Here is a 22,056-nt window from a genome sequence, read left to right as displayed (position 1 = left end):
AGAGTGCCGACTCCAGCCCAAGCAGTGCGCATAGCTCTCCGTCGAGAGGAGGGCTGACCGAGAAGTCATATTGGCCAAGATTCTCAGCTGCACCCATTGCCTGGTAGGTGCAGCACAGGAGAAGGAGAACCACTGGTTGGACGCTACCTGAGACGAGACTAATCTTCCCCCGCTGCTGGCCAGCCAACAGCCAGGAATGGGTGGAGCACTCTAGCCTTGTCCACCAAATCCCAGCTATGCCTGTGGCATATCCCCAGTGTGTTAGAGAAAAAAAGGCACATGAGCTGCAATGTAACGCTGCTTTGTGTCTTAGACTCTGGCAAACACTCAGTCACGGAAAGAGAGCTAGCAGGCTGTTTCCCTCTGACGAAGAGCTGCAACTCCACCCTATCATGCTCGATGCAGACTGACTGCTGAAAACCCAGCTCACGCACATCCCTACAGAGCACCTAGCCTGCCAGCAGAACCAGGAAGCCACCTACAATGTAACACGACAGTGTCTCGTTTCAACAGTGTTCAGGACACCACTTCCTGATAAGGGGGTAGGGACATAGAAGCTCCCTGCTTCATTTCTGCACCAGGGTGGGGGAATTCTACACCAGGTCGAACTAGCAGGTTTCTAGTCGCTATGCGCTGCCAAAGCAGCACAGAGATGGAACAAAGGAGAGATTCAGGCATATAGTAAATCCTGCTTTCCTTTTCCTCTTTCCCAGCCCCCTTTTCTCAGCTCTATGCAGGGTAAAAATCAAGCAGCATCTTAGCTGGCCTGCTGTGATCTGTCCCCCTGCACAGGAATTAAAATTTGCTAAGTCAAAACTCTTGCCACTGCTCACTCAAGGAAATCTTATTTGCCCTCCCTGGAATGTGTCTATATGTTTTCAATATAAAGATTTCTTCTTGAATACACCAGGTGCTTGCTGAATCTTAAATACTGTTTATCATTTTCCGCTGGCTGCCTTTCTGGAATGCAGCAAGCATACTGCAAATGGAATGAATCTCCAGATCCGGGTGTATTTTAAAATGTCACACACAAAAAAGAGAAGTCCAAAAATGTCCTTTGGCAAGTGCAATCAAAGCCAAAACCCCAATCCTAACCCAATATAAAAGGTCTTAAGATACAAACTAGGACTGCCAGTATGGGAACCTTACAACTTACATCTCGGCTGTGTCTACACTGGGCCACTTATTCCGGAAAATCAGCCACTTTTCCGGAATAAGCTGCGAGCTGTCTACACTGGCCCTTGAATTTCCGGAAAAGCAACGACGCTCTACTGTACAAAATCAGCCGCTATTCCGGAAAAACTATTCTGCTCCCGCTCGGGCATAAGTCCTTATTCCGGAACACTGTTCCGGAAAAGGGCCAGTGTAGACAGCCCAGTAGTCTTTTCGGGAAAAAAGCCCTGATTGCGAAAATGGCGATCGGGGCTCTTTTCCGGAAAAGCGCATCTACATTGGCCACAGACGCTTTTCCAGAAAAAGGGCTTTTCTGGAAAAGCAGCCTGCCAATGTAGATGCTCCTTTTCCAGAAAAACTGAAAACGGAATAGTATTCCGTTTTAAGCAGTTCCAGAAATTCATGCCAGTGTAGACACAGCCCTCGTGTGAGTAGATTTTCAAGGGGTGTCATAATTATCTCAGTAGGCCAGGAGACAGCACATCCAGCTGACTCTCACCTGCATTTGTTTCTGGGATGAAAACACAAATATTAAGATAGGGCGCAAGAGAGAAGAAGGGCACGAGAAAAGTGCCGACGGTTTTTGACTCCTTGAAGAGAGGACAGGCAGGAGAAATGTTAGCTTTTTTCACAAATGCAAACAAAAATACGTGAGAACAGACAGACACAAAGCTGCTACTAACAAGTCTTTTTCTCCAGCGGTGAGGGAGAGGAGTCAATAGGGAAGAGAAGGGAGAAGAGATAAAAAAGAAACACAACTGGGCAGAACCAGGCTTTTGAAAGAAGCTGGTGGAAGACATTTTAAGGATTGAGGGGAACCATTCCTATTGCCAGGGTCTCCATGCTGTGGCTAGACAGTCAGGAACACATAGGAAAAAGTGAGGACTGCCAGCGGTTATGCTCGGTCCAGCCAAAATTTGAGTAATTTCTTCATATTTTCACTCTGCCTTGGGCACTGGACAAGGGTGAGTCATGTTACTGGCCTTGTTGTTACGAAACCCATTCCACTGCAGCAGTCGGCATCTGTCTCTGGCAAAGCTGGAGTGTGTTAATCCACTGAGATCTGGGGTGGCTTTTAAGCCACAGCCCATGGCAGGGTATGCCTGACGCACCCGATGAAATGGTTTTGACCCTCGAAAGCTTAAGCCAAATAAATCTGTTAGTCCTTACGGTGCCACAGGACAAAAGAGAAAGAGGATACAAATTCCTGTCTCAGCCCCGCAGGTAGCGGTATTCTATTTGGAGCAAAGGCTCGCTCTATTTCCAGCTTTCATGAGAAAGATCTGACCTCCTGACTTCAGTGCCTGCATCAGGCAGGCAGCCAGCAGCCAGATCAATGGGAGCTGGTGGATCTGCCATCCTTTCCTTCTACACTATACGCCCGACTTGCTGACTCCAGTGAATCCCAATCCTAAATCTCTCCAGTGTATGGGGAGAGTGGGCAGCTAATTCGGGGCTAAGGGTTGCACCAGGGTGCTAGAGTTAGGTGTTGTAACGCCAATGCAAGTCCCCTTTATGACTTGAGCCCTACACGGAACAATGGTCTCAGGGTACAAATCTCTTTATGCCATACGTGCAGTAACAAAGGGTATGTCTACACTACAGCACTAATTCGAACTAACTTAGTTCGAATTAGTTAATTTGAACTAAGCTAATTCGAATTAGCGCATCTAGACGTAAACTAGTTCGAATTAGCATTTTGCTAATTCGAACTAGCATGCCCACATTGAGTGGACCCTGAACCGGGGTTAAGGCTGGCCGGAAGCAGTGCCGGCAGGGCATCAGATTAGGACTTAGAGCGTGGAGCTGCTGTCTCAGGCTAGCTGAGGGCTGTGCTTAAAGGAACCCGACCCCCACTCCGACAGACAGTTCTCAGGGGTGCCCCGCTTGCAAAGCAGTCCTGGCTTGGTGTGCCCTGAGTGCCCACACTCGGCACATCACAGCACTCGGCCATCAGCCCGGCTGCACTTGCCACAGGCTGCCATCTGGAGGGGGGGGTCAATCAAGGGGCTTCAGGAGAGTTTCCACCCCGAGGAGCCCGCAGAGCCAGCCCAGTCCTCCCCATTGGGGGCTCGTACCCCATTCCTCCCTCACCTCCTTCCACTTACCCCTCTCTAGCCCCCCTTCCTGATGTACAAAATAAAGGACACGTGTGTTCAAAAATAGAATCTCTCTTTATTGAACAAAACTCGGGGAGTCTGGGAAAAGAAGGTGGGAGAGGGGAAGAGAGAGGGTGGGAGAGGGGAGGGCAACTAAAATGATCAGGGGTTTGGAACACGTCCCATATGAAGAGAGGCTAAAGAGACTGGGACTTCTCAGCTTAGAAAAGAGAAGACTGAGGGGGATATGATAGAGGTCTATAAAATCATGAGTGGTGTGGAGAGGGTGCATAAAGAAAAGTTCTTCATTAGTTCCCATAAAAGAAGGACTAAAGGACACCAAATGAAATGAATGGGTAGCAGGCTTCAAACTAACAACAGAAAGTTCTTCTTCACAAAGCAAATAGTCAACCTGTGGAACTCCTTGCTGCAGGAGGCTGTGAAGGCTAGAACTAGAACAGAGTTTAAAGAGAAGTGAGATAAAGTCATGGAGGTTGGGACCATGGAGTGCTATTAGCCAGGGGGTAGGAATGGTGTCCCTGCCCTCTGTTTGTGGAAGGCTGGAGATGGATGGCACGAGACAAATGGCTTGGTCATTGTCTTCGGTCCATCCCCTCTGGGGTACCTAGTGTTGGCCACTGTCGGCAGACAGGCTACTGGGCTAGATGGACCTTTGGTCTGACCCAGTACGGCCATTGTAAGCTCAGTGTCGGGAGTCTCAGTGGACCACCTTGATTTTCATGCCAACCTGCTCCTGGGTGGCCAGGCTGGCAGCTATCCTGCCCTAGACAGCCACTTTTCTGTGCCTAGTGCGGAGGTCGTGGATGAGGTCCATGATGTCTGCACTAGACCAGGTGGGTGCCGGCCTCTTGCGGACCTGGGCAGGCTCCCGGGAGCCGCCAGCCTGATCCCGGGAAGAGGCGGAGGGCTGGGTGGCAACAGGTGGCCGGCTCGAGCCGCGCCAGGTGCGGGGTCTGCTGGCTGGGTGCTGACAGGCTTGCACCTGGCACGGGCACCGTAACCAGCCCATGCCCCTTTAAGGGTTCCGGGGCTGGAAGGGGGACAGAAGAGTTTCCCTGGTGGTGCCCAGAGTGGCCACTAGGGAAAGCTGGGAAGGGCTAGCCTCCCACTAGCTCGAACTAAGTGGCTACACAGCCCTTAATTCGAACTAGTTAATTTGAACTAGGCGTTAGTCCTCGTAGAATGAGGTTTACCTAGTTCAAATTAAGCGCTCCGCTAGTTCGAATTAAGTTCGAACGAGTGGTTTGTATGTGTAGCGCCTAGCAAAGTTAATTCAAACTAACGTCTGTTAGTTCGAATTAACTTTGTAGTGTAGACATACCCAAAAATACTAAACAATAGGCTTTGTAGTGACTGGAGGAACATTCAACTTACAGCAAAAAGAGATCAAAGAGAACAGCAGTGCAACAATAAACGGTGAGCGTGAAGGATGAGACGCCTTCAGGTGCTGAAAGAACGGTACGTGTGTAAAACCAGCAGGCAACGTTGGCATCATGGGAGAGAACTAGTTCTGTAAGAAAAGGGTTTCTCTTTTCATGTCCTCAAGGGATACCGATGAATGAGCAAACCTGACTTGACAGCCATCTAGTCCACTGCATCTCTCCACCTTTCTGTAGGTTCCTTTTCCCCTAATAGATAGGAAGATTTCTTGGAAACACCGTGGGATATTGCCTTTACAATTTTTGAAAGGTTTTATTAGAATCAATTTATCAATTATAGCAACTGCAATTAAATATTTAGTAAATGCTTATTAACACATAAGTAAAGTTTGCAGGATCATCCATTAACCATAAATAAAACATTAATAAAATGCTCATAACGTCATCTCGGCAAAAAGTGCTAACACTACAGCCTGTGAGCCACACATCCAGTACAAAGAAAAATGCCAGCCTTTCAAGCTGGTGGAGAGAGGACAGCTTACATTCCTACCATGCAATAAATGTGATAAACACTAACGAAACAGTCCCAGTGACACATTAATGTTTCAACATACACTACCCCAAACCGATTGCATAAAACTTCTATGCAGATATTTTCTGATCTTCATTTTTTTTTTTGCATTTGCATAACTATTTTGTTCTTCCGTTTCTACCTCCCCAAGGCTTAGCGCACTCTGTAGAAATTACTTGAAAGTTTAGTAGAGCAACCCTCGCTCCATTTGAAATGGAGATGTCTGCTGTATTCTTTCGGCATGTGCGCACAGAACTGAAAGAGCAGTGGACACTCTTTCAACTGGCCTCTTAAAAAGAAGCATTGGTTTGACAGATTTTTTCTATTTGGGTTATGATTTTAATTTAGTGCTAATTATTCCCATTGTCATATAACTTTATAAATATTAACACCAGAGCAGATATAAAAAACATAATAAAACAAGGCTAGCCTGCACAGACATGAAAAGTCAAACGTGTAAAAAAAAATTAAAAAAAAAAAAAGGAACTCAAATCCCAAATCAGGTTAGCTGAATTGAAACATTTTGAAATGCCTCATTTCTATTGTGATCTTTTTTAATTTTTTAGCTGTTATTAGCAAACCTTTGAAACAAAAAATTAAGGTTTTTTTGGGGGGGGGGTTGTTTTTTGCTTTGAAAACATTAAAAATTTCTGTTTGACCTTCCCTTCCCAATTCACATCTAGGGCTTGCTCTAAACCAGTGGTTTTCAAACTTTTTCTCATGACCCAGTTGAAGGAAACTGCTGCTGCCACAACCCGACACAATGTGACTGGAGTGTGGGCTGTGGGGTGGGGCTGAGCATGGGAGCTTTGGGGTATGGGAGGGGCCTCTGGTTTTGGGAAGGGTCAGGCCTGGGGCAGGAAGGGCCGACCTTGAACAGCTCCTAGTCAGCGGTGTATGGGGGGGGGGGGGCTAAGGCAGCTTCCATGCTCTTCTGGCACCACAGACCATGCTGCCCCCAGAGGCAGCCAGCAGCGGGTTCTCAGCCAATGGGAGTATGGAGCTAGCGCTCAGGGCAGGCCTGCTCCTGGCTGCTTCTGAGGAGCAGCACAGTCTGTGTTGCCAGGACAGGCAGGGGCCTGCCTTAGCCCCCCCATCGGTCACCTGATCCCCCTGCAGCAAGGAGAGCCAGGCCTGACATTCCATGCCCCACCCTGGGTCGCAGCCCCCCCATTTGAAAACCCCTGAGCTACACTCCAGACTTGCCTGATTAGAATCACATGGCTCACCGAGAGCAAAGCAGTTGCACCGAGTTGATGGGAGGGTTTCCCCACTGACAAACCTTGCAGGAACAATCCCTTTGACGCTGTTCCCCCTCAGACATCTACAGCCACCCTGTAACTAAGGCAAGTTTCCAGTTCCTTTCGAGCCCAGACTTTTTATGGCCATCAGTGCAGCTGGAGCCAAAGGGTCACTTACATGAGCGGAACTATCCCCACTGCCACTCAGTAAAATAATGCAGCCCCCACAAGGTGTTTGTTAAACTCACAGAGAGGCATGGGAGTGGTTCTCATGAGAGTTGGGAGGGCGCTGAAGCCTCCAGTGGTCCCTTGCACGCTATGTCTGTGCTCTGCAGAAAACAAAGGGTGAGCAGCTATTTAACTGGCCTTCTGTCCGAGTGGTTTCCACAGGCCAGGGCAGCCCAGAATGCCTGCTGCTCACGCTGCCTGCATCTGGCAGGTTGTAAGCTCTGGTCTCAGCACCCCAGCTAGTTAGGGCTCCATTCTGCCCGTCAGGGACAGAAAAAAGCTTTCCACGCACCACGCTCCACATCTCCTGGCAAGCGCCTTTCGGAGCCGGCCTTCCACGCTTGTTTCTCTCGCCGGCTCTTTGCGAGGAAGACACGCCTGCCAGAGTAAGTGCTGCGGTGTGCGTGGGCTCCGCTTAGCCCAGTTACCAATGGCAACGTGGCCTGCTGTGTCAGACCCCTCTGAGCGCCATTGCTCAGCCGTGTGGTACCTTCCTGTCCATCCCCCCACACTTCTGCTCAGCCCTCAGGCATTCACGCCCCACCAGTGACATGAGCACTGACCTGGTTCCGTTTGCCTCCCTTGCAACTCCTGCTGAAATCACAAGCCCAGACCCCTTGGCCCAGAGCCACTGAAGTACCTGACTCCTACTTGAAGCCGCGAGGTCTAACATGAAGCACCGCAGAGATCGTCAAACCCTCCACCTAAAATTCCTCTGTGCCTACATTTGACCATAACGCTCCCCGGGGTGCCTAGGTTTCTTCCTCTGGGCATGCAGAGCTGCCTTGCTCATGCCTGAGCCCCGGCCCATTCCCAGTGCAGGTGAGGATATGGTGTGTCCCCCAGGACACCGGCAGGGCCTGCCAGGGCCACTCTGAACTGGTGACGGGTCCCTCCCCTTTTTCCCAGGGGTTAGGGCACTCGCCCAGGCTCATGGAGACCCAGACTCAGTCCCCTCCTGTGCCTATGAACGGGAGAGCCTCCCCTTCCATGGGAATGTCCGGCCCGCTGCCTGTCGTCACTCCCTCACCTTGGTCCCAAGCATTTCTCACTCGCTCGTACCAAATGGAGAATGTCACCAGCGGAAGTGGAGAGAGCCCCGTGTAGGCCTGTCCCATTGACTAGGGCGCTCACCTGCGACGCGGGAAAGCCCTGCTGCACCGTGCCAGGGGTCTCCCATACCACCACTCTAACCAGCGGGCTGGAGGGTATAAGGAAGGCGGCCTTCCACCCTCTTCCATGAAGTCAGCTGGGGATCCCAAGCTGAGACAAGTGCAGCTCCTTCCTGGTCCCTGGGTGGGTAGGCCAGAGATCACACACCTCACATCAGCAGATGACATTGGGTAACTTAGGCAGGGAGCCCCCAGACACTGGCTTTTGTGGAGAGAGAGAGAGAGAGAGAGAGAGAGAAATGTGAGACCCGAGGAAGGGAAGGAAAAGAAAGCTGGTGCTTTTACAGGACTTGACTTGTAGGACAGGACTTATGGCCTTCAGCATTTGGCCTAGGCCTGGCTCTGTTCAAGCCCATAATGAGCCAAGTTATGCTAGCTGACAATGTGGTTCCATGTTAATAGCCATGAAGGCGGAGATTCCATATCCACAGAGCGGCCCGTTGCTCTTGTCTGATGATAGAAATAATTGGAAATAATTCAACTGGAAATAATTCTTTAAAAAAAAATAAATAAAAAAAAAAATCGAGAAATTGACTAAACTGGAGCTAATAAATCATTTTTGTCATTATAGTTGGTAATGAGGGGAGCTGTGGGCTGGAGCTGTGGAAAGTTACTTTGTACTGAATGTACAGAAAAAAGTGACAAAATTTGGAAAATTCTTTCAAGTTTTGCTAGACTTTCCCCTCCCCCCAAAGTAAGTTTTTCCTACCAAAGTCATTCCCAAATTGTTAAACCAAAATGCTGTCACCCTTAATTCAGTGCAGAAAATGAGATATAATTAACAGGTGGGTTATTATAGCTGTATTATGTTTTAAACAGTGCTAATTTTTCAAAGGGGTTGTAAAAGAAAAAGGACCATTTATTTTCACTGAGAAATTGCACATGGAAATATCTTGAATTTGTTTCCAAGATATTGCCAATCAGCCACTATAATGGAGAGAATCCCATTTGTTCCAAATGTCTCCTCTTCCCTTCACATGCATCTTTTTTCCAATCCGACTGCCTAAGTCCTGCTGGGATGGTAATTTGCAGCAATTTGCTTTTGCAACAGCACATCTTCAAGATGTGGCACCTGCTCTGAATAACCATTTCCAGGCCTTGCGATCATTTCTGTCCCTCCACTTCACCAATCCTGCTCAAGGCTTCACAAAAAGTGGGTTCATTTCACCAGGAATACATTGTTCTACTACTGAAATCTCTCTGGTGGTAGGTTCTGCATGCCAGCGCTTGCGAGGCATGCTTTTTTTCCATCTGTAAATCTTAGGGGCAATAGATGGGGGCAGATTGCTCTTTCCCCTCTGGAGTTTCTGTCTCCCTGGAGTTCTGCAGAACAAGCAGAGATTCTCAGGAATTTTCCATCCGAAGAGCTTTCCAGCAGAAAACGCCCTCTTTAGAAAATCAAGGAGGGATGTGGTTCATAAGCGTTTGTTCTGAGGCTGGCTCAACACTGCCATCCTGGTATTCTGAGCTCAGCAGTTGCCTGGGGATAAGCGCAATGTAGGAGATGCAGTGCAGACAGATTGCTTCAGTTTATGAATGACACTAACTGTATTCTAGTGAATTGGGGCAGTCTGGTTCGCTAGGCTGCAGCCAACGAAGCCCAAAGGAATGGAAAGCCAGGAAAGTCCCACAAAGCAGGGAGTAGCCACCGCAGCAGGCAAGACGTAAGGGCGTATACATTATTTACTGACGTCAATTTGAGTTGTGCACATTGATCTGAGGACAGACGCTATAGTGACTTCACAGGCAAGGCCACCCTGAAAGGATTCTGGTCAGTTCAGACCAGTTCTCTAAAATTTATCAACCTGCAAGTGCATCTAAAGGAGGAACAGCTCCCTTTCTGAATGCCTGAGCACATCTCCTAATGGCCCCAACTTCTGAAGTACCCAATGAGTTTCAACTCATTCGAACAGATGGACATTTGCATTAGGATGGAGGGACTCTGTTTCAAGACATAAAGAGCCAGCTGATTGACCTCTGAGTTGATTTGAATGCACTGTTTGTGCTGCTCGCTGAAATGGATTGGGATCTATAAAGAGAGTCATCTAGTTCACTTGAGGCAAAGTAAATGAATTTTTGATTGTGTGGCTTCCTATGAGATCAGAAATGGCACTAATTTGCTATTTGGAAGAATCTATTTTTAAAAAGAATTAGAAAGTAGGACAGAAGAGTTTCCCCTTCATTATAAACCACTGTTTAAATTTTTAATTTAGTTGTTAGAAGAAATATTTCAGTGGCATTTTGTAGTCTTGACATTTGGCCACCAATTAAACATTTTTTATACAGCTGCAATGCTGAGGAAAGAAATCCAAGAGTTCTTTTGAAAATCTTATGTAAAATGGAAATTTTTCAGACAGAATGTTCAACTCCGAAGGAAAACCCATGAATGGCATCTGGTCCGTCCAGTTGGGAAAGCTGGAAACCCTCACTGCAATCCGCTGGCCACTTTGCCGGCGTGTTCTCCCACCCTGTGGATGTCTGGCAAAATTGGACTATAGTCTTTTCAGGGCAGGGACCATCTACTACTCTGTTTGTACAGCACCCTGCACAATGAGGCCTCATTCTTAGCTGGCCATTACAGCTTGCTGTAATAAACAAGATTAATAATATTACCCAATAGGTGGAAAATGGCTTCTTCAATGGAAATTTTCTCAAGAAAAAAAATTTGCAAGCTTGTCTAAAAAATGGGGGAGGGGCATTAAAAACCTGAAAACCAGCCACGAAAGTTTTGATGATAGATATTTGCTGACAAGCTCCATCTATCCATCCATCCGAGTGGTTTCCAATAAAAAGTTACATCGGATTAGCGATATCTCTGAAGCATGTGTCCAATCCAGATAGTTGTGCCAACCTAACCCCTGGTGTAGACAGAGCTAAGCGAATGGCAGAATTCTTTCAGGGAGATGGGTTAATGGGAGAATTCTATCCCCAGACCAGAGCAAAGATTGGTGGGTGTCTACTCTGAAGCACTGGAGTGGTGCAACTTTCTTCTCATGAGCTCCTTTGTGGAAGTACTGCTAGATCTTCTGATTGACTTCTAGACTGTTACTAAAAAAGCTTTCCCTTGGGTTGTAACTACTGAGGGCTGCTTGTGCTGCTGCCTTCACTCCAACCTCTCTCCAAACTTCCCAGCCCCGGACACCTGTTTGTAGGAGATTCTGGAATCTCAGTCCCTGGAGTGACTCCGTAGGTTATGGGACCACCACAAAAATAGAAAGAAGACAGACAACTTGCCAAGGGAAGGTTTCAGCAATTAGGCTTGGTCCCCAGCTAAACCTTAGGAGTGACCTAGCTGTGGTGCTCAGGGGTGTGCAAAATTCACACCAGGAAGAGACATTGTTAACCTGACATAAGCCCCTGTGTAGACATCACTAGGTTGACAGAAAAATTCTTCTGTTGACCTAGCTAGTGGCTCAGAGAGACAGATTAAGGACACGGACGGAAACACCCTTTCTGTTGGCATAGCAAGTGTTTGCACGACTGTAGCATACTTGTGGCAGAGCCTGTAGTACTGACATAACCTTAGCACAGGGTAGCCAAAAAACTCCAATAGCCTTCAGGGCTAGTCCCAGATGAGATTCCGCCACTATATTTACCTGTGCCTCTGCAGGTATTGGGCAATCACCACTCTCGTTGGCTGCAGATTGCCATTCATGGCCAACAGGAGTGGCAGGAAGCAAAGCAGACAGGGACGCCACTTCCTGCAGCTCCCATTGGCCGTGAATGGCCATCTGCAGCCAACAAGACCTATGATCACCCAATACCTGTGGAGGCACAGGTAAATAGAGAGCTGAGGGCCCACCAGGGACCAACCTTGTGGACCAGATCTGGCCCACGGGCTGCAGTCGGCCAACCTCTCCTGTAGCATTAGAGAGTGTTACAAGAATATCCCCACCAGATATTTTGCTGGACTTTTGTGCATGTTGTCACAGGTGCCCAGGATCAAGTATCATTGTGCGTGCAACCCACGAACACACAGTGTAAGGTCCATGAAACAAGTGACAGTTAATGCAAAATGCTGATAGAGAAACGGCGCTTGTGTAGAACCATAAGAACGGCCACGCTGAATCCGAGCAATAGTCCATCAAGCCCAGTGTCCTCTCTTCCAGCAGTGCCTGGTGCCAGGCACTTTAGAGGGGATGAGCAGAGCAGGCAATTATCGAGTGTTCCAGCCCGTCATCCACTCTCCCAGGTCTGGCAGTTAAAGGCTTGCAGACAACTGGCGTGAGAGACTGCACCTTGGGTAACAGCCATCAATGGCACTTTCCCCCGTTCACCAATTCCCACGTTTCCCAACATGCAGTACTAGGATGGGGCCAGAAGGGTTACGCAGGAAAATGCCCTCACTGGTGTTGTGAAGGCAGGGGAGGGGGCAGACACAGGGAGAGGTAGGGAGATCTGTTGGGTGTGGTAATGCTGTGCACCTGGTTCCCTGTTGGAACCAGGCAGCAGGTAGCTGTAGAGTTAGGAGAATAATATCAGTTTTCCTGTAATTATCACTCACAGCTGGCCCTTGCGTCTCCTGTACAGAACCAGTTGTGGGAATTCCTAATCCCGCAATTGTACTCTGAAGGCAGTTGATGGAATGACCATCAGAGATGGCATGAACAAGAACATGGTCCAGTGGGCAGTACCCTACTCTGGTTCTACCCCCGGCTATGTCACTTGGGAGTCATTTCCCCTCTGCAAGTGGGTTCCTTCTCTTCCCCTCACCCACAGCCTTGCAACTTCTTTGGGGACGACAACTGAATCCGTCCTTCTATCTATACTATCAGTCATAGAATCACAGAACCTCAGGGCTGGAAGAGAACTCAGGACTCACCGAGTCCAACTCCCCCGCCCCAAGCAGGCACAAAACTCTAACGCAATCATCCCAGGCGGGGCTTTGTCAAACCAGGGGGATTCCACTCCCTCCCTAGGAACCCAGTCAAGTGCTTCACCACACGCCTAGGGAAATAGTTTTTCCTAATATCCAGCCTAGACCTTCCCCACTGTAACTTGAGACCATTGCTCCTCATTCTGCCATCTGCCACCACTGAGAACAGCCTCTCTCCACCCTCTTTGGAACCTCCCTTTATGGAGTTGAAGGTTGCTACCAAATCCCCGCCCCCCCCCCCGCTCTTCTGTAGACTAAATCAGCCCAAATCCTGCAGCCTCTCCTTGTAGGTCACGTGCTCCAGCCTCTTCTCAATCTATACTTCCACAGTGCTTAGCAGACAGGTCTTGGATGGAACACATTTTAATACTTTCAGAGGAAGTTCAAGAGGTCAACAGACTTAGTTTAGGATGCCAATTTAATTCTAAAGTTAGGAGATCACTACCAGCATTTCAAGCTGACCCATCCTTTTCAGTGGCCCCCTACCCAGACCCCTTCATTCCTAGGGAAGTTCTCAAACTCTTGCAAATCAGGAAGTCTCTGCGTTGGACTCTGGCCACCGTGTCTAGCCTCAGTCGGTGAGCAGGGCTGAAGGTGACACATGGTGCAGGAATGTAGAGGTTCTCAGCGGCTGAGCAAAGGGCTTGCTCACCCCTCTCAGGCAGCAGGCCCACAGTGGGGGTTGTTAGCGAAGAAGGGGGTGGGTGTCCTTCTCTGGGCTTCGTGGAAGGGATCCTCCTAGGCTGGACCATTTTAAAGAGGCTTGAGGAGAGCTGAACTTTGGGCCGTTTCCTTCTTTCAGGAAGTGCTGATCTCAGAACCTTGAAGCCAAGCTACCGCGGTTTCCAGTAAAGCAACAAGTAACCAGGCCGGGAGGGGGGAACATCAAAACAAGCCTCTCGCTGCAGCAACCCAAAGAAATATGTAAGCGGAATTTACAGAAATAAGTTCTGGTAACGTGACATTTATCCCTGTAGCTGTTTGTATCCCAGGGGGGAGGAAAAGCAAACAAACAGTTGAAAAAAACCCAGAACTGAGAGCTCATTGTTCCAGCCACACACATTTAATGGAGCAAAGTGCCTCCGTGCACCATTATCCCGGCAGTCAGTCCTACGCCCAGCCGCTCCCTATTCTCCCGACCAGCAGGCGGCAGGGTTTGTCCTCCAGGCTCTCACATAAAAGCCTCATCCCCGGGCCAGATTCTCGTCTGTTTGGGCTGCATCCAAAGTCGATTGAAATCGGTGGAAAGATTCCCCTGGCTGCAGTGGGTGTTGGATTTCCCCCCCCACTGAGATCACTCTGGAGTAGGAGTCGCACCAGTTTGAGTGAATTAGATAGCCAGGGCTTTAAACTGGTCCTGTTCGCAGGGGATCTCCCACCAGGCAGGACCAATTCCATAGAACAGCACTGAACTTTGGTAAAAGACAATAAGCTGTTACCACGGGGCTGAAATAATTTTAAAGAGCTTGGAGGTTAATGTTTTGGAGCTTTGTGACATCTGCACACGAGAGGGGTAACAGGCCTCTTCCTCTTGATAGGAAAGTACCAGGGCCTAGTCACAATGACGTGCTACAGGTCAAATCTCCTTTTTCGCTATTAGAATCCAAGTCGGGGCAAAGGAAAAGATTATCAAGCTCTTGGGTTTTCTTGGCCCAGAAACCCTTTTTCCATGAAAAGGCAGTGTGTAGAGGTCTCCTCTAACAACCTTCTCAGCTCCTCCTGGGCCCCACACAAACTAAAATCCACATCTGACTAAGCTTCAGAACAAGAAAAACATGTTTGCTTGGAGCCAACATGGTGCATCTGGGCTGCTCCTTCCTCTTGGCAGAACCATGGTTAGATGCCTGCTGGACTGACAGAAGGTTGCCTATTGCTGAATCTATCCAGGAGTCTTTTTGGGGTCCAGCTCCACTTGTCCAGTGATGGGTTTGGCCAGGCACTGGGGACAAAAGTTGGGGCAATGTTTTCTGAGCAAGGCCGTTCCTGGTAGGCTGGCTGGCAGTGAGAAGGGCTCATTGGTTTCAGTCCATTTACTAAGTTCAGTGATCAACTCAAATCGGCCAGAACTGTGTCCCAAAACTGTAGCACATGCCCCTCGAGTGAGGCGGGAAGACTGTGGGGGGGGGCACAGTTGGGGCCCGAGCAAGCCTAGGAGGGACAAGGGGGGAGCATCACCCTGTTCCAATACCAGCCTCATGCCGTGGCTCCCAAGCTTGGGCTCCTTACCCCTATCCCCATCCCACCCCAAGCTGCAGCTCTGCTCCCAGCCCTGGCTGGGGACTGAAATGTTTGGGGGCCACTGAGCTAGACCTAGAGGGGCTCTTCTCACTTCCAGATTTATTGCTGCTGCTGGATGCCCCCCATTGCATGCAGTGCCCATTCATCCCTAGCCACCTCTCAGAGCTGCCAGCTAATCACAAGAAGCCCTGCCCCCTTCCACTTGATTGGGGCCGCCTCCTTTGGCCGCCCAATCCTCACAGCTTTGCAGACAGTGAAAAAAACCTTCTTTGAGCTCCGTTTTCTTGCCTTCTGTAGGGTGCCTCAACTCTTGGCTTCCTTAAGAGCTGCTGCATGACACTTCCCAGCCTAAGCCCCACACTTAGAGCCATTGGCTATGAACTCAAGCAGACGCTACCAGGCGCAATACAAGGGGCTTCAGAGATCGGGAACAGGAGACACTTCATAATGAAGAGACACAGACTGATTTGTTTAGAGAAAAGCCTAGTAGGAAGGGCCATCACAGACATATGCAATGTAACGAATGTAAGAAAAAGAAAAAGATCAAGCAAGTGTTCCCATGTATTATACACACGAACTAGTGGGACTTCAATGACACTGAAAAACAACAACGCATCTGAAACTGACAAAGGGAATGTTTAATTAGCCTGTGGGCTCAATGCCAAGAGATGTCACATTTCCAGTGAGATTAAAAAGGATTTGACATTTTTATGGACAATGATAGGATCTGCAATTACAACAGTGGTAACACCGTGTCTCCTTATCTGATGTGCATCGTTTAGACAAATGACACAAACTATGCCCATGCATACAAAAGTTCATTTACAACACAGCCCAGCGTACATACTTTTCCATTCTCCATGCTAATAGTAAGTCACCAGATTCAACTTTGTGCTGCCAACATTGAAGTCTTCCGAAGCTAGTCACATTACTCCTTCTCTCTGCCCACGGTGACCTCAGACAATCCCACAAGCAAAACTCAACTGGCATTACATTAACCAGCTGATCCTAGCTTGGAACTTTGCTTTCACAATGATCCTTGCATCTGTTTACAGGTAACATTGAGCCATTTCCTGGGCTGCTGGAATAAATCTAGCACAAGCAGCAGTGCAGAGGGGGCTTGGAAGAGAGCTATTTTTACTTTGGTTAAGGATGACACTTCAGCATAACTGACTCATGAGTCTTTTTCTTTCAGCCCCACCTGTGGTGAAATCGTCATCTCTAACTAATGCTCATAACATTTTCATTCCTCCTAGTTTATGAATTTATACATCTGTCAGGTCTATTCATCTTTAACAGCCTTGACAGGGTGAGTTACTGAATTTTCTCATTAAGCTCTGAATATATTTTGTGCTTTTCACATATCAAATTTGCTGCTAAGCCTCTGCTTATATAAAGAAATTGATATAATTTATTATTAAGTTCCCAGGGGAGAAAAACACATTGAGTTACTGATATGTTCTTTCAACCTTACCTCCAAGTTAAGGGTATAATAGATTATAGGCTGATGATGTACTTATCTCCCCTGCAAACACTGAAAATCCACTACATTCAAGCCTTCAAGTGAAACTGAAAAATCCAAACATGCTGCAGTATGGGAGTGCACAGCAAAGGTACCCAACACACCTTGTACCCACCTCACAGTGTCTGGTATAATTGGGACACACCGGACAAAAACCATATGCTACACAACATCAGAGTGAAATTCCTTCCTGGGGGACAGCTAAGTGCTTCACAACTCTAGGTACCACCGGTCCCTAGCAAGATACAGTCTTGCCTTCACTATGGTCAGTAGCAGAGACTTCAGAGGAAGGTTGTAGGAAACCCTACTGTTCTGGGATAACCCAATGCACTCCAACAGTTAAGAGGGAGGCTCATAGCTTGGAGTTTCAGGCTTGGATTGGTATATTTAACAATACATCACCAGATGTTCCTGTGATCCATAGAAATGTCCAATCTTTCTTGGAATTTGCTAAGCACTATCCTATGATATCTGCCACAATGGGACACCAGCTAATTGGGAACTGTACCCATCTCACAGTGTCTGGTGTAATTGGGACACACCAGACAACAACCATATGCTACACAACGTCAAGTGAAGAAAAGTGAAGAAATACTGCCTTCTGAGTTTTCAGTTTGCCACTTCTGAATGTCATTCAGTGTTCCCGAGTTGTCCCGTGTACGGCAGGGTCGATCATTTCTGAGCTCCTCCTTTGTTGTTTTGTGTACTTTTATCACTTGCCCTCTTACTGATCTAGAGCTTCGGGTGGCTCCGCTGCAGTCCAGGGTAGATTCACTTCAAGCTGGAGCAGTATCGAGCCCTGACTGTGACTCTCTTCATACAAAAGCTGTGCCATGGCCCTAGTCATTTGCTCTCATTGCCGGTCTTGGAACACCGTCTAATTCTGCAATTTCCTTTTTGAGAGGGGGTGCCCAGAACTGACCGCAACATTCCATGGGAGGCTGAGAAAAATAACAGCATTATAACGGTTTCCAGATTATTCTCCCCACCTCTCCTTAGCCAACAAAATGTACAGGCTGCTTGTCTTGACTGCAACTGTACATCAAGCAAAGGTCTTCACTGAGCTGTTAAAAAAAATATCTTTGTACAGCCATTTACAGAACCTCATCATTACAACTTTACCTCCTAGCCCACGGCAAAATCTCTGGTTTGCTGCTCTCGTAAGAGCCCCCTCACAGCAAGAAGTTGTGTGAAATATTGTTTCCACATTGCTGAAAAAGATGGCCAATAGGATTTGATTACCCAGCACAATATTTTGAAATACACCCTTTCCTCCGTGTCACTAGCAGAGAGGGTGTGAAAGATGGGGATGGGGGAGGAGGCTTTTGAAAGCGGTTAGCTTTGGGAAAAGAGAGAACAATATCCCAGAAAGGGCATGATGTGCATCACAACTGGAAGTCAGCCATTCCTGGCATAGGGGTCTGAAAAAGGCGCTGGATCCAAACACTGGAGAAGTCTCCCAGAGAACTAGTGCCCTCACTTTCTCTTCTAAACCTTGCGTGTGAATCCTAGATTACAGTCACAGAGGACAACGATTTTGGTTGTGTGGGGTGGGAAGAAGTCTAGGAGCACACGCCATCCACGCACTTCTTTCTGTAGATAGTCAGAGCCCTGAAAATCTTCTCCTCGCTTAAAAGCTTCTTAACTTCCAGCAGCCCTGGGTTGGACAGGCAACAATATGATAGCATTGAAGGACACATTGTTACACTCTTCCCGCTGTATTTCACAGATGGGCCATGGCTAATAAAGCATACCTCTACAATTGTGCTCCCACACAAAGCCCGATTATACTGTTTTTCAGGGCCTTCTTCCCTGGTCATCTGCATCTCATTGTGGTCTCATTCCCATGCCTGAAGAGTGCCTATCACAATGAGTCCTGAGCCCTGATCTCTACATGCTACTATCCTACACATAATCAATGATCACGCACAAGCCAGATGATAAGAGTCCACTAAATCAACTACTGATGGCACCTCTGTCAACTTTGGTACTCAACCAGGTAGCAAGATGTAAGGGAAGTCCCACAGTGGGGATGCTGCAGAAATAATTCGACCTAAGATACATCAACTCTGGCTACACTATTCTCGTAACTGGAGTTGCACGTCTTTGGTCAACTTTTTCAGTAGTGTAGACCTGGCTTTGATGCTTTTTCTTTACTCACTGCAGGTTTCAATCCTGCAGGCCCTTTGTTTTGCAAGTATTCTCTATTTCATCAATTGTTTGAATTTTCTTATGTGAAATGTGAATTATATGAGGGTGGCAAAGTCCACATGTAGCTGGAATTCATTGCTACCTCAGTGCCAAAAGACAATTAACTCAGCTATGCCAACACAAACACAAATCGGCTCTCAACTATCGAACAGCATGGGAACTTTATGAAGACAGATCCCTGCTATGGCTGCCTACTGCCCCGCTGGCTCCCACTTGGAAGAAGGTCAGCTCCACCCAGCCACTCATCCACAACCAGCTCAGACTCCTGCTACACATAGCTGCAGGACATAGGGGCCAGGAGACAGAAGAACCCCAGGGATGAATCTACAGAAGAGCTAAAAATTGTCCCCTACCACTGCAGCCATCAGGCATCCTGCTCCCCCTGTCTGCCCTGCAGATAGCTGCCTCCCCTTCAAGCACGCCTCACAAAGACAGCTGTGGAGTGGGCAGATCGGCGCCCCCTACAGGCCGCTGACTTAAAGGGCCAAGAGCAGACGTGCGCTAAAACACTTGAGCTGCAAAGCTCTGCGCAGGAGCCAGGCATTGGGCATTGCAGGTGGCAGATCTGACAAAGACGGGCTGAGACGAGTGCCTTCTGAGTCAGGCAGAGTGTGGAGGCCAATGAGCTTGCAGAGCCTCCACGACCGGCAGTATAAGATGGCCTGTGTCACAGTAAGGGAGTGGGGATCAGCCTGCTCCTAGCTCCTCACCCAAAGGCTGCAGATCGATCAGGTTTGGGGGCCCAGTCTTTGGTTGAGGTACCCATCCCCCCTTCCAATTAGGTCCTCCGGTTCCTCCCTGTGGCTGAGGTTCAAAAGCAGAGCGGAACACTCTGACTCAAAAATCTCCCTGCCATTTGGTCCAGGAATGGCCCAACAATGTTTTGCCCCCAGCATGGGTCTCATAGCAAAGCCATGAGTTCGCTCTTACGGGACACCCATTTGCACCGATCAGCAAAGGCATTTCAGTAAAGAGGCCTTGTTTTTAAAATGCTCAGTGCCCACCAGCTCCGATTGTCTTTACTGATCACTTCATTTTAAGGCACACTGGACTCCTGAAAGTCCAGCCACTTTTTTAGCTGCATCAATGCATGCTATTGAGCACTGCAGTCTTTTGGAAGAAACATCTAGCCCAACAACTGGATTTTAGGAGTTGATGAGAGCTCGTTCATTTCAGCTGCACATGTGGAACAGCGCTTTGAGAAAACAGGCCCTCGGCATCAAAAACTGGGTATTCCAAAATGGGGCAGCTAAAATTGGAAGGTCCCTTTCTAAAATATGAGTCTGAATCTGGAGTTGGCTGATCTCCTCTGGAGCAACGTGAGATCAGAGCAACCAAAAAGCTTATCATCATTACACTAGTCTATCCTGACAGCTAAAGCAAAGACTAGTCAGTTGTCCAATTGGATTAAGATTAGATTTAGCTAAGAGCAGCGAGAGAGTGCTGGTGTGTGGAGGTGTGCAGATATCTCTTTCCATCATGTAATTTGATGTTATCATATATAATGAACCATTTGAAATAAACTGAAATGATCTGCATGAGTTGAATGGTGGGTACAAGGTCGCATCTTATCCTGGAAATAAATCCTTTGTAACAAGCTTTCAACTACCAGCCTAATTTTATCAAGGTTTTGGGCCGAAAATGACCGGAGAGTGAGACGTCCATAATATTGATGGAAACTGACCCATAGGTCTGCACTTTTGCAGAGGAGCACAGTTTTCACGTAATCGACCCAATCAAAACAGGGATATAAACATTTCTTCCTCCTCTATTGAGCAACTCCAGTTCAGTGTGTATAAAAGAGGCACTGATTGTCACTGTTAAAGTACATGCGCGCGCCATTCGGACAGATGCTTATTTTTAGGCAAAATGTATGTGACAGCAAATCCATCAGGATGTTTTTACTTAGAGTGGTGCAGTAAGGCAGACCGGGGAAGGGAGACTGTAGAATTAATCCCACTGACATCATCTGTACAACCTTCCATATTCTGGGTCAAATACTAATAGGAGCCACAATTGTTCTTTCGGCAGATGTTTGTGTTTTGGCATGGGCTCACCAGCCTTCCCTCGTCCCTGCTGTCTGAAGACCTCAAACCCCCAAACTTTGAAAGTGTAGATGATAAAGCACTGCACCACAGCCTGCCTTTGGAGAACACACCAACATGTGAAGCAGCAATTTCTCTCTGATCAACAACTGGCATCTCTGAATGTAAGAACACCAGAACAGCCAGACTGAGTCAAACCAAAGTCCATTTAGCCCAATGTCCAGTCTGCAGACAGTGGCCAATGCCAGAGTCTCCAGAGGTGGTCTGCCATGCCTCACGATACACCCTGGGTACACACACTGTGCAAGAAGCTTGATGATCAGTTACTCATTTTCCAGTGACACCGCCCAGCAGCTGCTACGTACCGAATATAACCCGCCGCTCAGGCCAGCTGAAACAGGTGTCCTGATGCGGGGGGGGGGGGGGGGGGGGGGGGGGGGGCCTTGGAATGAGGATGCTCTTAGGGTCGCCACCTCTTTTTTTCCTGACATCAGCTCTGAGTTGCTCTGTGCTAGTCATGGTGCTGTGCTTCTATAGCTGAGCTGACTGCTGCATTTATGGACAAGCCACCGTGTTCTGGAGCCGCTGCCGCCATGCATGAGCACACAGGCACTAACTTTTGTTCTTGCTGGTGTGTGTTCCTCTCTGCCCCTTCCCCCCGCGTGAATGGCAGGCAAGTCCCACAAAGCTGTAATCCAAGGCGGTGGGTGCTGCACACCCTCTATTTTTTCCCAATGGGAACTTGAGCCTCGTGTTACCCTCACAGCTGGTGCTTATGCCTGAGGGGCTTTTAAAACAATAAGGTAAATATCACCTCTTCCTAACACCAGGCCTACCTTCGCCTTTGCTGAACTTGCTCCCACACTGGAAAGGTAGGTGGGTTTGACAGGCTAAACTCACCTTGTCTATTAGGGAGCATCAGGCCTCTTCTCTAATTATTAAACTTTGGCACAGAAGCAGGAAAAAAGTTTTGTTATTTAATATGACAGTAGCACCTATGGATGCTGAAGGAGGGCCCCATTCCCTCCGGCACCCTAAGAACAAGACAGAAGTAGTCATCTAAGATCAGAACTGGATCTAAGAGACAGGAGGAACAGACAAGAGGAGGGCCAGTGCAGTAAGGCTGAAAGGAGCACGTTCAGTATGAGCCATCCTCTGGCCCCTTCTTGCCAAGACGTTATCAGAGCTCCACGTTCTGCAGGTCTCAGGATGGAGCGGGGACAAGATAGAGGAGCAGGAAGTGCCTTTAGGGATTTGCACTGGGACCAGCCAAGGAGAAA

The 22,056-nt window shown here is 48.2% G+C and overlaps 1 long non-coding RNA gene across 5 annotated transcripts in view; it reads right to left on the bottom strand.

Annotated features, from left to right (window-relative positions):
* The window catches only part of LOC112546584 (uncharacterized), a 387,426-nt gene that overhangs the window by 275,876 nt on the left and 89,494 nt on the right, over positions 1 to 22,056 (bottom strand). Inside the window, exon 3 of one of the 5 annotated variants that reach the window (XR_012903932.2) lies at positions 15,641 to 17,461. The exons of the other annotated variants lie outside the window; for them this stretch is intronic. This is a non-coding gene — a long non-coding RNA (uncharacterized LOC112546584). Of the gene's footprint in view, positions 1 to 15,640; positions 17,462 to 22,056 lie in introns of those variants that run through there. 5 annotated transcript variants of the gene reach the window in all.

The sequence above is a fragment of the Pelodiscus sinensis genome, chromosome 4, assembly GCF_052426305.1.
Source record: "Pelodiscus sinensis isolate ZL-2025 chromosome 4, ASM5242630v1, whole genome shotgun sequence".
Lineage (NCBI taxonomy): Eukaryota > Metazoa > Chordata > Testudines > Trionychidae > Pelodiscus > Pelodiscus sinensis.
The sequence above is the reverse complement of the archived record's forward strand: the minus strand, read 5'-3'. Positions and strand labels throughout refer to the sequence as shown.